The 13,895-nt window shown below is 43.9% G+C and overlaps 1 protein-coding gene and 1 non-coding gene across 4 annotated transcripts in view; one reads left to right on the top strand and one right to left on the bottom strand.

Moving 5' to 3' along the window:
- Positions 1 to 1,212: 1,212 nt before the first annotated feature.
- LOC126425074 (organic solute transporter alpha-like protein) overlaps positions 1,213 to 13,895 on the top strand; it is a 559,459-nt gene continuing 546,776 nt past the window's right edge. For all 3 annotated transcript variants that reach the window (XR_007576259.1, XR_007576258.1, XM_050087986.1), the window contains exon 1: positions 1,213 to 1,370. The gene's annotated coding sequence lies outside the window, so the exon portion shown is untranslated. The remainder of the gene's footprint in view (positions 1,371 to 13,895) is intronic.
- Trnai-uau (transfer RNA isoleucine (anticodon UAU)) lies at positions 10,984 to 11,057 on the bottom strand. Its single transcript has one exon. It is a non-coding gene; the product is annotated as a tRNA-Ile (tRNA).

Genomic DNA, 13,895 nt, shown 5'->3' on the forward strand with positions numbered 1-13,895 from the left:
GGTGTGGATCCTGAGACGTTCCCAGATAGCTCAGTAGGGAACAGAACAGCCTGGGGAAAGACTAGCTTCCGCGATCCGCGGGCGGTGCACTGCTTTAAACTGCCAGGAAGTTGCAGCGGGCACCCTATTTCAGAGTGGAAAAATCGCTGTATACAGGGTGTTACAAAAAGGTACGGCCAAACTTTCAGGAAACATTACTCACACACAAAAGAAGAAAAGATGTTATGTGGACATGTGTCCGGAAACGCTTAATTTCCATGTTAGAGCTCATTTTAGTTTCGTCAGTATGTACTGTACTTCCTCGATTCACCGCCATGATTTCATACGGGGTACTCTACCTGTGCAGCTAGAACATGTGCCTTTACAAGTACGACACAACATGTGGTTCATGCACGATGGAGCTCCTGCACATATCAGTCGAAGCGTTCGTACGCTTCTCAACAGCAGATTCGGTGACCGATGGATTGGTAGAGGCGGACCAATTCCATGGCCTCCACGCTCTCCTGACCTCATCCTCGACTTTCATTTATGGGAGCATTTGAAAGCTCTTGTCTACGCAACCCCGGTACCAAATTAGACTCGTCGTGCTCGTATTGTGGACGGCTGTGACACAATACGCCATTCTCCAGGGCTGCATCAGCGCATCAGGGATTCCGTGCGACGGAGGGTGGATGCATGTATCCTCGCTAACGGAGGACATTTCCTGTAACAAAGTGTTTGAAGTCACGCTGGTACGTTCTGTTGCTGTGTATTTCCATTCCATGATTAATGTGATTTGAAGAGAAGTAATAGAATGAGCTCTAGCATGGAAAGTAAGCGTTTCCCGACACATGTCCACATAACATATTTTCTTTCTTTGTGTGTGAGGAATGTTTCCTGAAAGTTTGGCCGTACCTTTTTGTACCACCCTATATAAGATGGTCGATTTATGTTTCCGAAAGATGAGAAGACTAGAAGATGAAATCTACTGCTGAAGTTGACAGTACGAGAAGTTCAATAACATCTTCCCAAGTTGTCTTGTATGAGGTCATTCTATTCTGAGAAGTTACGTTTGAAGTCTCCATACGACGTGTAATTTTGCCGCAGGGACGTACAGTGCAGGTTTTTCCGCGAACTATCTCCACCAGTGTCTTACGTAAGCGCCGACTCGCCAGCCTTACTTGGGGACGACACGAACAAAGCCCTGGGCTTCTATCTCGCGGGCCATCGCAGCGGTAACTAGCGTGCAGTAAAACCGCCACCTTTGTACACACGGCCGCTGCCCGCGCGGCTCCCGCCTTCCACCACAGTTTCATCACTGTGGCTCAAGAGTGACTTCTTTTGCCTTGCTGGAATTAGAACTCCGGACTTCATTATTTCCACGGTTCTCGGTAAGTGAACGCATCGACTTCAGAACCCAAAGCTTACGATCTCTTTCACTTGTCAGTACTCTCTCTAGCACGGTTAGTAACGCGAGTGTCCCAAGTACCGTGTATGGTATGGTATTTCTCTCTCCTGTGACGACGGACGCAGTTGAGAAATCGATAACCATTACAAGTAGCTGCCCTACTTTAGTTTGCCGTGCTACGCTAGAATGCAGTAGCCGGCAGCTGAGCTGTCCCATTTTGAAGTTACATTTCGTCAAAATGGTTATAGTGATAGACAGAATTAACGTGCGTTGCGCTATCGACCAACTGTACATCGGGTGATTGATGATAATTCTGAGTCAACACCTAAGTCTACCGCCTTTTTGCCATACGTAGGAAACACACCCAACAAGATCGGTCGCATTTTACGGAAATACGATGTGACATGTGTTTTCCGACCTCCATCTAAAATTAGAGGATGATCTTGGGCTGCGTAAGGCGGGTGTATATCGTATTCCTTGTAGCTGCGGCATGGCATATATTGGTCAAACTATCAGGACCGTGGAGGACCGATGTACTGCGCATAAACGGCACGCACGATTACAGCAGCCAAATAGATCTGCTATTGCCGAACATTGCTTGGATACTGGTCACCCCATGTTATATAATAACACCGAGATATAGGCATGCACGTCCAGCTATTAGGACAGTGTTATTAGGGAGGCAGTTGCGATTAAATTAGCGAGCAACCTCGTTAACAGAGATGGAGGTTTCTGTTTAAACTCTGTTTGGAATCCGGCTCTCTCCCTTGTCAAAAAACAGAGGAACAGAGTCAATGCTGCCTCACCTGCGAATTCATAGTCTCACTATCGATAGCTCTGACTTTGGTCATCTTTGGTGGCACTAGTGTTGTGTGTGTGTGTGTGTGTGTGTGTGTGTGTGTGTGTGTGTGTGTGTTATCTTTCCTGCTTCAGCCCGAGAACCGAGGTTTTAAATTTGCATGTACGCCGGCTGTCCGTTGCAGTTTGCCTTGAAAATGGCGGGGTGTTCTCCCGCCGAAATATCGGCGGTCGCTGAAAGTGTTACCTGGCTGAATTCGAGGAAGTTATCTGAAAGCTGTGTACGCCAGGAGGAACTCAGGTCTCACTCTGAAGACTGGTTTGATGCAATCCTCTTTGATGCAATCCTCCACGCTAACGTACCCTGTGCAAGCCTCTTCATCTCCGCATAATTAATGCAACCTACGTCCATTAGAAGCAGCTTACTGAAAATCAAACCTTGTTTTACCTCAACGACTCTTAGCCTCTTCCCCCCCCCCCCCCCTCCCTAGACACACATAACTTAATTGCCTGTTGAAACCAACTTTCTCTAAATCTACAAATGCTACGAATATATAGGGTGGTCCATTGATCGTGACCGGGCCAAATATCTCACGAAATAAGCGCCAAACAAAAAACTACAAAGAACGAAACTTGTCTAGCTTGAAGTGGGATGTACCAGATGGTGCTATGGTTGGCCCGCTAGATGGCGCTGCCATAGGTCAAACGGGTATCAACTGCGGTTTTTTTTTTAAAATAGGAACCCCCATTTATTATTGCATAATCGTGTATTACGTAAAGAAACATGAATGTTTTAGTTGGACCACTTTTTTCGCTTCGTTATAGATGGCGCTGTAATACTCACAAACATATGGCTCACAATTTTAGACGAACAGTTGGTAACAGGTGGGTTTTTTTTTTAATTAAAATACAGAACGTAGATACGTTTGAACATTTTATTTCGGTTGTTCCAATGTGATACATGTACCTTTATGAACTTATCATTTCTGAGAACGCATGCTGTTACAACGTGATTACCTGTAAATACCACATTAATGTAATAAATGCTCAAAATGCATTGTCCGTCAACCTCAATGCATTTGGCAATACGTGTAACGACATTCCTCTCAACAGCGAGTAGTACGCCTTCCATAATATTCGCACATGCATTGACAATGCGCTGACGCATGTTGTCAGGCGTTGCCGGTGGATCACGATAGCAAATATCCTTCAACTTTCCCCACAGAGATAAATCCGGGGACATCATATCCGGTGAACGTGCGGGCCATGGTATGGTGCTTCGACGACCAATCTACCTGTCATGAAATATGCTATTCAGTACCGCTTCAACCGGTATGTACCGGGAATCCATCATGTTGTATGTACATCGCCTTTCTGTCATGCAGTGAAACATCTTGTAGTAACATCGGTAGAACATTACGTAGGAAATCAGCATACATTGCAACATTTAGATCGCCATCGGTAAAATGGGGGCCAATTATCCTTCGTCCCATAATGCTACACCATACATTAACCCGCCAAGGTCGCTGATGTTCCACTTGTCGCAGCCATCGTGGATTTTTATGTTGCCCAATAGTGCATATTATGCTGGTTTACGCTACCGCTGTTGGTGAATGACGGTTCGTCGCTAAATAGAACGCGTGCAAAAAATCTGTCATCGTCCTGTAATTTCTCTTGTGCCCAGTGGCAGAACTGTACACGACGTTCAGAGACGTCGCCATGCAATTTCTGGTGCATAGAAATATGGTACGGGTGTAATCGATGTTGATGTAGCATTCTCAACACTGAAGTTTTTGAGATTTCCGATTCTCGGGCAGTTCGTCTTCTACTGATGTGCGGATTAGCCGCGACAGCAGCTAAAACACCTACTTGGGCATCATAATTTGTTGCAGGTTGTAGTTGACGTTTCACATATGGCTGAACACTTCCTGTTTCCTTAAATAACGTAACTATCCCGCGAACGGTCCGGCACTTGGATGATGTCGTCCAGGATACCGAGCAGCATACATAGCACATGCCCGTTGGACATTTAGATCACAATAGCCATACATCAACACGATATCGACCTTTTCCGCTATTTGTAAACGGTCCATTTTAACACGGGTAATTTATCACGAAGAAAATACCGTCCGCACTTATAGGTTTGTGGCTATTACAGCGCCATCTATCACAAAGCGAAAAAAAGTGGTCCAACTAAAAAATTCATATTTATTTACGTACTACACGAATATGTGATAAAAGATGGGGGTTGATATCCGTTTGACCTACGGCAGCGCCATCTAGCGGGCCAACCATAGCGCCATCTGCTTTCCCCCTTCAAGCTAGACGAGTTTTGTTCTTTGTAGTTTTTTCGTTTGATGCTTATTTCGTGAGATATTAGGCCCAGTCACCTATCAATGGACCACCGTGTATATGAAGGTGGTATATGTTCTTTCGGACATGTCCGAAAGAACAGATTCCATCGGTGACTATGCAGGTCGTTAGAATGAAATTACAATGAAATGAATACCCCTAGCTGCATACAGTCGTTGAAGAAGTCAAGGTGGACAGTTGTAAATGTTTGCCTCGACCGGGACTCGAAACCGGGATCTCCTGCTTACATGGGTAGGGGCACTATGAATATAGTGCGGGACAATAATCTGGGAATGTGGGTCTCACGGGAGGCGTGCCAGAGATTAGTAGATTAGTCCCTCCTGCTGTCACATCATCGTCTGTATCCTCGGTGGCTCAGATGGATAGAGCGTCTGCCATGTAAGCAGGAGATGCCGGGTTCGAGTCCCAGTCGGGGCACACATTTTCAACTGTCCCCGTTGACTAATGTCAACGCCTGTATGCAGCTAGGGATATTCATTTCATTGTAATTTCGCTATGAATATATATTTACCTGACTTCTGAGACAAGTCGTAAGGTCACCATTGGCTGGTGTGGCCCTAGATTTCTCCAGAACCCAAACAGATCCCACGTGAGCCTGGCGTCTCTCGTACTAGTGTAAGTACGAGGGCGTTCAGTCAGTGATGCAACACATTTTTTTTGCGGTCAAGATCGATAGAAAAAGAAATGGAATTTGTTGTAGGGCACCGTGGAATGCTCTCGCTTTAGCCAACACAGTTTAATGAAGTTCCGACAGGTGTCAGCGCAATAGGAAGTCTGTGTCTGTAACGGTGGTGCGTTTCAAGGAGAGAGCTGTCATTGTCTTTTGGCGCAAAACCGGAGCGCAGCAGGTAGTCACAGGCGCTTGTAGAATGTCTACGGAGACCCGGCAGTGAACAAAAGCACGTTAAGTTGGTGGGCGAAGCCTCTGTCATCATCGCAACAAGGTCGCGCAAATCTGTCGGATCTCCCACGTGCCGGTCGGAAAAAAAAAGGTTGAAATGGCTCTGAGCACTATGGGACTTAACATCTGAGGTGATCAGTCCCGTAGACTTAGAACTACTTAAACCTAACTAACCTAAGGACGACACACACATCCATGCCCGAGGCAGGATTCGAACCTGCGACCGTTGGCGCTCACATGGTTCCAGACTGAAGCGCCTAGAACCGCTTGGCCACAACGGCCGGTGCGTGCTGGTCGACCTCACGCAGACTCCTTCAGTGTTGGAACGTGCGGACACTCTCATTCGAGGTGATCGACGGATCACAAACACCGCCCTGCACAACTCGACGTCTCTGCTGGTAGTGTTGACACACTCATGGAGTACTCGAAGGTGTGTGCCCGCTGTGTTCTTCGCCACATAATGGAAGACCATGAAGACCAACGAAAGACCATCTGAATTGCTTATGCGTTACGACACTAATCGTGACTATTTTTTGTCGAACACCACAGGTGATGAAACATGTGATCATCACTTTGATCCAGAGTAATACGTCAATCCACGCAGTGGCGTCGCACCACCTCTCCTCCGAAGAAAGTTCAAAGACGCACCTGCAGCTGGGAAAATCATGGCGATGGTCCTCTGTGACTTTCTTCTTTCTTTCGCTTACGCCATAGTCCCTCAGCAATCGCAGGGTCAGCGTGGTTACAATGGATTTAGCAATGTTAGTTTTAGGGATGGCCGGATGCCCTTCCTGCTGCCACCCCCTACCCCCCAGGATGGAATCAGTGTATCCCAACTGTCTGCGTCTAAGGTAAATCGGGAAATGGTGCGGTCGTGTGTCAAATGTCTGCGACGCGTGTAACTGAGGCGGAACGTGGGGACCAGCCTGGTATTCACCTAGCGGGATGTGGAAAACTGCCTAAAAACCACATCCAGGCTGACCGGCACACCGGCCCTCGTCGTTAATCCGCCAGGCGGATTCGATCCGGGGCCGGCGCGCCTACCCGAGTCCAGGAAGCAGCGCGTTAGTGCTCTTGGCTACCCTGGCGCGTGATGGTCTTCTGTGACTCTGAACGGGTTATTCTGTTCGATGTCCTTCCTCACGGCACAACGATCAACTCTGAAGCGTATTGTGCTACCCTCAGGAAACTGAAGAAACGAGTTTAGCGTGTTCGTCGCCACAAAAATGCTAACGGATTTCTCATTCTTCACGTAAATTGAAGGCCTCAGGCACGTCTGCACAGCCAAGGGGTGCCCACAAAACTTCATTGGACTGTTCTTCCACATTCACCCTGCAGTTTGGATCTCGCACCTCCCGAGTTCCATCCGTTTGGCGCAATGGAGGATGCACTCCATGGGAAGCAGTAGGTGGATAATGGAAAGGTTTCCGATGCAGCAAGACGTTGGTTGCGACGTCGACCAGTAGAGTGCTACTATGCAGCTATTTAGGCCCTGCCAGTAAGGTGGCGGAAGGCCGTCGCATTGGAGAAAGATTGCTGAAAAATTGAGTTTTGTAGCCAAAAGAATGCGGAGTAGTATGGTATGTTGGAAGAATGAAACTAACCTCCTTTGAGAGAACAAATCTGTTGCAATACTTATTTAACGCCCATCGTAATTCACGGCAGTTTCTTTCATATGACCGAGCGAGGTGGCGCAGTGGTTAGGCACTGGACTCGCATTCGGGAGGACGACGGTTCAATCCCGCGTCCGGCCATCCTGATTTAGGTTTTCCGTGATTTTCCTAAATCACTCCAGGCAAATGCCGAGATGGTTCCTCTGAAAGGACACGGCCGACTTCCTTCCCCATCCTTCTCTAATCCGATGAGACCGATGACCACGCTGTCTGGTCTCCTTCCCCATACCAACCAACCAACCTTTCATATGACTATGACTTATCTGAATGATCGTTCGGTAAGATTCACTGTTGTTAGAAGGCTGCTCCCCTGCGAGTCGAGAGCTACCAATGCTTTGGACTGAGGGTCGAGTCAAAGTCAGTTGGCGCCTCAGCAGTTATGGAAAGACCGCGTGTACCGGGCGTATCGCTGAAATGCGTGAATCATCGGTAATTACGTCTGTATTGTATGGGATGATACCGATACGTAGAAAGACGAATGTATTTAATAGTAATGGCAACGACATATAAATGTGTCAGCTCATTTTAAGTTTACATGGCGTAAAGCCATCTGCACTTGATAAAATCTGCACTTGATAATGGCCTAAGGCCGAAATTGCAATCGTGAAATAAAGAAAGAGTTACAGTCCCTGCCGTAAATATGATGTCTTTTATAAAATTGGTGTCGTTTTCTTATGTGTTAGTTGATGCAGGTGCCACGTAACTGCGTGTTAACCAATTCAGGGGCGAGCTGATAGATTTGTTACCGGTACGATCGATCAGGATGCAAGTGGAATATGCTTCGAGAGCTCAAGTGCGAATCCCTGGAGGGAAGAAGACGTTCATTTCGAAGAACACTACTGAGAAAGTTTAGAGAACCGGCATTTGAAGTGACTGCAGAACGATCCCACTGCTGCCAACGTACATTTCGTGTAGGAACCACGAAGATACTGAAAGATACGAGAAATTAGGGCTCATACAGAGGCATTTAAAGAACAATTTTTCCCTCGCTCTGTCTGCGAGTACAACAGGAGAGCAGACAACTAATAGTGGTACAGCGTACTCCCCGCCACACACAGAACGATGGCTTGCGGTGCGTGTCTGTAGATGTAGATGCAGACGGCTTGCTCGTGACGGTACTGAGTTTGCACCTCTCTCAAGAAGGAGGAATGTTTCGCAAACAAATACATCGATAAGTGTCAAAAATCGATTTTTTATATTTTTGTCTCAAAAAATTCTCCGTAGTTTTCTGATCAAGAGAAATTTTACTTCGAGGAAATAACTTCCAGAAAAAAGTCAAACTCCTATTTTGTTTTTATTTCGGAATATGTTCATCTGTGCTGTACATAAATAATTAACATGCTGTATTTTACTTGTAACACAAAATACAATTCAGGAAAAATTGTGCAACCGGAAGCTGTGGTTCATACATCAAAATGTTCCCAAAAGATTTGTTAAAAGATTACAAACATTACATGGGCTTGCAACCCTTATTCTTTGAGCTATACTAGTTGTAAAACTGACAAGTATTTCAAGATTTATTCACGAACCTGTCCCTTTAACCAAAGATTAATTGAACCCAGAGGAAATAAGGTTGTAGCACTTCAATGTCGCCAAATAGCTCTAATCGATAATGTAGAATCGTCGTCGTTATTTAAGATTCTTCTAATAGTACCACTTATACACTGGGACTGATGAAGCTTGTTCAGTATCTAGATTATGGTAGTTACTTATTTGGTTTCCTAAATAATTAAAAGTCTTAACTTGTTCAGTTTTTCTGTTATTGAAAACAGTTTTAGATATGATTGCGTCAGCCGCTTTAAATGTCATTACCGGTATCTACGTTTTATTACTCGAGACTTCGATATTGCGTTCTTTGCCCAGCAGGAGCAATTTATGAATGGCGTATTGTAATTATTTTCATCGTCAAATACAATAACTGATCGTCTGAAAAATGGCAGGTGTTTATGGTTTCGTATTCTGATATACGTAATCCAGGTTGTACTTCTTATTTCCAACTTCTTAAGAGGTCTAAAAAATTATCTATATGTACAGGGCTATGCAGCTGCCCTTACCGATATAGTTTTATGCAATCCATAGTGTTATATCTGGCCTTTAGAAACCATGCGAAATTTTCACAACCTCTCTCTCGCTACAAAAAAAAAAAAAAAAAAAAAAAAAAAAAATGAGGAGGACCTTTTTGTATGAAATTTAATGTAGTTAAATTTTGTATCGGTATACTGGAAGTCACAGGTTCCGAATTATTCAAGAAAAACGTTCAAAAGTGGTCTTCAAACTATAACTGCCCACGTCGTGTTGTCAACTCCACTGTAGCTTGAATGGATTTTTAAGTTTGTTTTATATGCCCGACTTCTAATTTCACCACACGTCTCCAGGGTTGAGCAGATATTGCCCGATGACGACACGCAATAAAGTTTGTTTAAGCGGAGTTCGCCGTTATTAATTATGTTTTTAGATTTAATTTTATTACTCGTACAGAGACTCAACGTTCCTTTGTTTAACAGCGCGTCGTCAAAATAAGTATGAAATGCTAATGTCTTTGCAATACATAATGTCGACTATTGAGTTAAAGTTCGTACCTATTTTGCCATTTTAGAGACGAGAAACCTTAAGCGCTTCTGCTTCTATAGTCTCAGTATCAAATGTTCACTAATTTCAATTTACTTCCTATCTCTCAGTATTTAACACAAATTATATGCCAATGTCATTTCAGAGATATTACGTCGGTTCCACACTAACGGAATAACACGTAATTGTTATTTAAGATCACTTTTATTAATAATCCTTTTTCTTATGACGTAAATGTTAATGAATGATCACCATCTAGGAGGAAAGAGGGATTGATCCTAATCATGAGATAATAGCTTTTAATCAGCCCGCAATCGTTAATTAAATAAAAAGTCACGTTCAAGGATGATATGCGAACAACTTTCGTTGCATCCGTTTTCACGTATCTGTCAAAACTAATCCTGTCACCCACAATTCAAATTAACACTGACGTTAACCCCTTTTGTCGAAACATCAAATCGTAACTATTATGTGAAAGTTTATTCTAGTCCCCGAATTAATTCCTTTCAGATACTCGCACGACCGAACAGCAGAACGGAACACAAACGACTTGTTTTAACAACCGAACAACGCAATGACGTTACATTACGACAATGTCCGCCGAATGAACATCTCTTTGACTTTATCTTCTCTACTCTGCTTAATTAAATTATTCCTAATTGCAATTTATTCAGCTATTTAACGAAAACATCTAACAAAAAATAAAATAAATTTATCCCAACGTTAAAGATCCGTTATAAAACGCATCTCCAACCTACACTCATCCCTCACTAGTCAGCACTTCTAGTATGTTGTTCGTTGCACTCACTCCTACCACTGTTCAAACATTTCCGACTACACGAACTATTCGTGATATTCGACCTTTTTTGGTGATTGGGCTATTACACCACCAGCATAGTCGGCTATTTCGTTAATATTATCAATTTAAACGGGGCCGTAAGGGTAACGAAAAAAAACGATTTTTGCGAACGTTACGCTAAAACTAGTTACACTGAGAGTTCGATCCAGACTTAACCCTTACGAGGACAGCAGTTTCGTAGTCAGAACGCCTGGACAATACAACGACGTAACTGTTTATATTATGCTGTTAAAATACACAAAACTGTTAGGTAAAATTTACACAAACATCAGTATATATATATGAAGACAGTAACTGTTCTCGAAAGAACAGATTACTGTTGTTGATAGTGCAGCTTTTCCCTGGAACAAATGATGACTAACTGAAACCCTCAGCTGCCGACAGGTGTTGTTAATATACATCGATGTGGGCTGCTGAAAATGTGTGCCCCGACCGGGACTCGAACCCGGGATCTCCTGCTTATATGGCAGACGCTCTATCCATCTGAGCCACCGAGGACACAGATGAATAGTGCGACTGCAGGGACTTATCCCTTGCACGCTTCCCGTGAGACTCACATTCCCAACTGTCCACAATTCTACGAATGTAATGTACCTTATAGACATTTGCCCATTCACTCATTACTCGCGCACGCTTTGGCGATTCCCGTAAGAGTTTGGGCAACCTGTGCGCATTCGCACAGACGAAGGTCAATGGCTGGGTAGCCTTTAACTATATATATATGAAGACAGTAACTGTTCTCGAAAGAATAGATTACTGTTGTTGACCGTGCAGCTTTTCCCTGGAATAAATGATGACTAACTGAAACCCTCAGCTGCCGACAGCTGCCGACAGCTGGGAGACGTGCAGATGCCATCTCCGAAGGAATGATTGTACTGATCCCTAAAAAACCACGTAGCACTACGCTGAAGGATTTTCGACCACTAACACTGCTCAATTCCGACTATAAAATCTTCACCCGACTCATAAACTGTAGACTGAAGACGGTACTGCCGAAAGTACTTGGCCCTTATCAAAAGAGTGCTGTCCAGGGAGATCAATGTCGAATGCATTATGAGAATATGGAGACATAATATATTTGTCGTGGCTATGTAAATGCAATGTTGGTCTCATGTTTTTAGACTTCGATAAGGCTTTTGACCGCATCAACCATCACTTTCTACTAACTGTAATGCAACGGATGGGATTCAGTGCTCATTTTATTCAGATCATACGCAAATGTATAGTCGGAACTTCCTCTCGAATCAAAATTAATGGTCAGCTAAGTTCACCAGTCCCGATCAAGCAATCAGTGAGACAAGGCTGCCCCCTTTCTATGGCACTATACGCAATCGCCGTAGAACCGTTACTGTTAAACCTGCATCACAGGTTACAAGGTCTACAGGTGTTGGGTACAAAAACCGTGTGTCACACTTATGCTGATGACGTCAGTGTAGTAGTTAACACGCACTCAGAAATGGAAGTCGTTCAACAAATAATCCACGCTTACGCCACTTCTTCCGGAGCCAAACTCAATGAACAAAAATCAAAAATTTCACCTGTCGGACCCCATATGGAGACCATTCAAAGAACATGGCTACAAAGGACAGGGAAGACGAACCACTTAGGTATGATTCTAATGGCCAACCCAAGAGAGATGACAGTAGCCAACTGGGACCATAAACTACATATATTCAGGGCTACTCTCCGTGAACACAAAACTAGAGCGCTCAATCGAATACAGAGAGCTCTATTGATTAATAGCTATGCGCTAAGCAAAATATATCACATCGCAGCAGTGTTACCAGTACCCAAGGATACAGCGCAAAAGCTTTTAGCTGCAGCGTATTGGTTCATATGGAGCGGAAACATCTGTAAAGTCACCATGCCAACCATAGTGTTAACCCGCGCCGCTGGTGGTTTGGGCGTCAAAGACATCAAGAACCAATGCACTGCCGTATATATGGACCGAATCTGCAAAATACTGCAGTCACCCCATCCGACAATTACGAAAACGTTATTCAACAGGTTAGCCCCAACGAGCAAAAAGGCCCCAGTCGATATTGGTAGCATCAGCGCTCAACTCGATCACTTCCGGACTTACTACCTGGAAATGAACTATATTCAAGATACTTCACAGCTCCTTAACACCAGAAGGACCTATTACCACCTCACGAGACACCATATGCAAAACCCAATGGAAGCGAAATATCCAGCGGTCAACTGGAGTAACGTCTGGAAAAACATTAACAACCCCATCCTCCACTCCAAAGTAGTGTCCACGTGATATGACATTGTAAACGAGAAGGTCCCCACAGGTGAAAAGCTGCACAATATCAAAATGAAGCAGAGTCCGTACTGCGATCATTACCATACTGCAGATACCTTGGCACACATTCTCATCTGCCGAGACCAATACCACATATGGAACTGGACTAGAAAAAAACTCGCAATAATTACTAGAACCACAGACTCTGCTATAACACTTAAAGATGTACTTCAACCAGACTGGCATTTCTTTCCTGCCACAAAGCACAATAGCTACACTTGGATTATCAGCCAGTTTGCATATTTTGCAGTTACGAATACACATTCGAGTATAGACGAGTACATACAGTATATAATGGAAGAGCACCACAACCTTAAAACGAGTCGGAAATACAAAGCTTTGTTTCAAAATTTCTTACTTCACACTTTGCCATAATGAAGCGGTAATTTTTTTTGGTTGGTGCACAACACTACAGCGAGTCGATACTAATTTTGCTTCATTATAATTAAGTTGGCATATATTTATTTATTTTTATAGTACGGCAAGGCAAAGTGCCTCAGGAAAACTAATTTTGCCAGAAGCCGCAACATAAAACAAATCAGAAGTGCGTGATTGATTTCGTGTTCTTCTGTTTGACGGGTATTGGACAGTTTGTCACGGAAAGAAGATTTATTCAGTTTCTTTATATAGGCCTATTACTTAAAAAAAATTTAAGAAAGTAGGTTAAGTTAGGGTGAAAGTGGCGGCGGCAACAGATTGTTCTGTTTTATTTTTATTTTTTATTTATTTATTTTTTTAATATTTAGGTTAGACAGGATTTTGGGGGTGATGGGTGATAGGGGCCAATGCCTGAAGTGGAAGAGGTCCAGAAAAAAAAAAGTGTCAGCTGGTATCGTGGCGGTGGGCGTTGCGCCCTGTTGGTGGGACGTCGCGAGTTTGGGTGCATTCGCTGCTACATTTTTTCCAGCTTCGGTCAATGATTTTAGATACGGAGAGACAGATTCCATTCTCTTCTGGCTACACAAAGTGAAGAAGATATAATGGCATTGTGGTCTGAGATTCACATTAAAAATGATATTCCTTCTCTA

Source organism: Schistocerca serialis, chromosome 10 (assembly GCF_023864345.2).
Source record: "Schistocerca serialis cubense isolate TAMUIC-IGC-003099 chromosome 10, iqSchSeri2.2, whole genome shotgun sequence".
Classification (NCBI taxonomy): Eukaryota; Metazoa; Arthropoda; class Insecta; order Orthoptera; family Acrididae; genus Schistocerca; species Schistocerca serialis.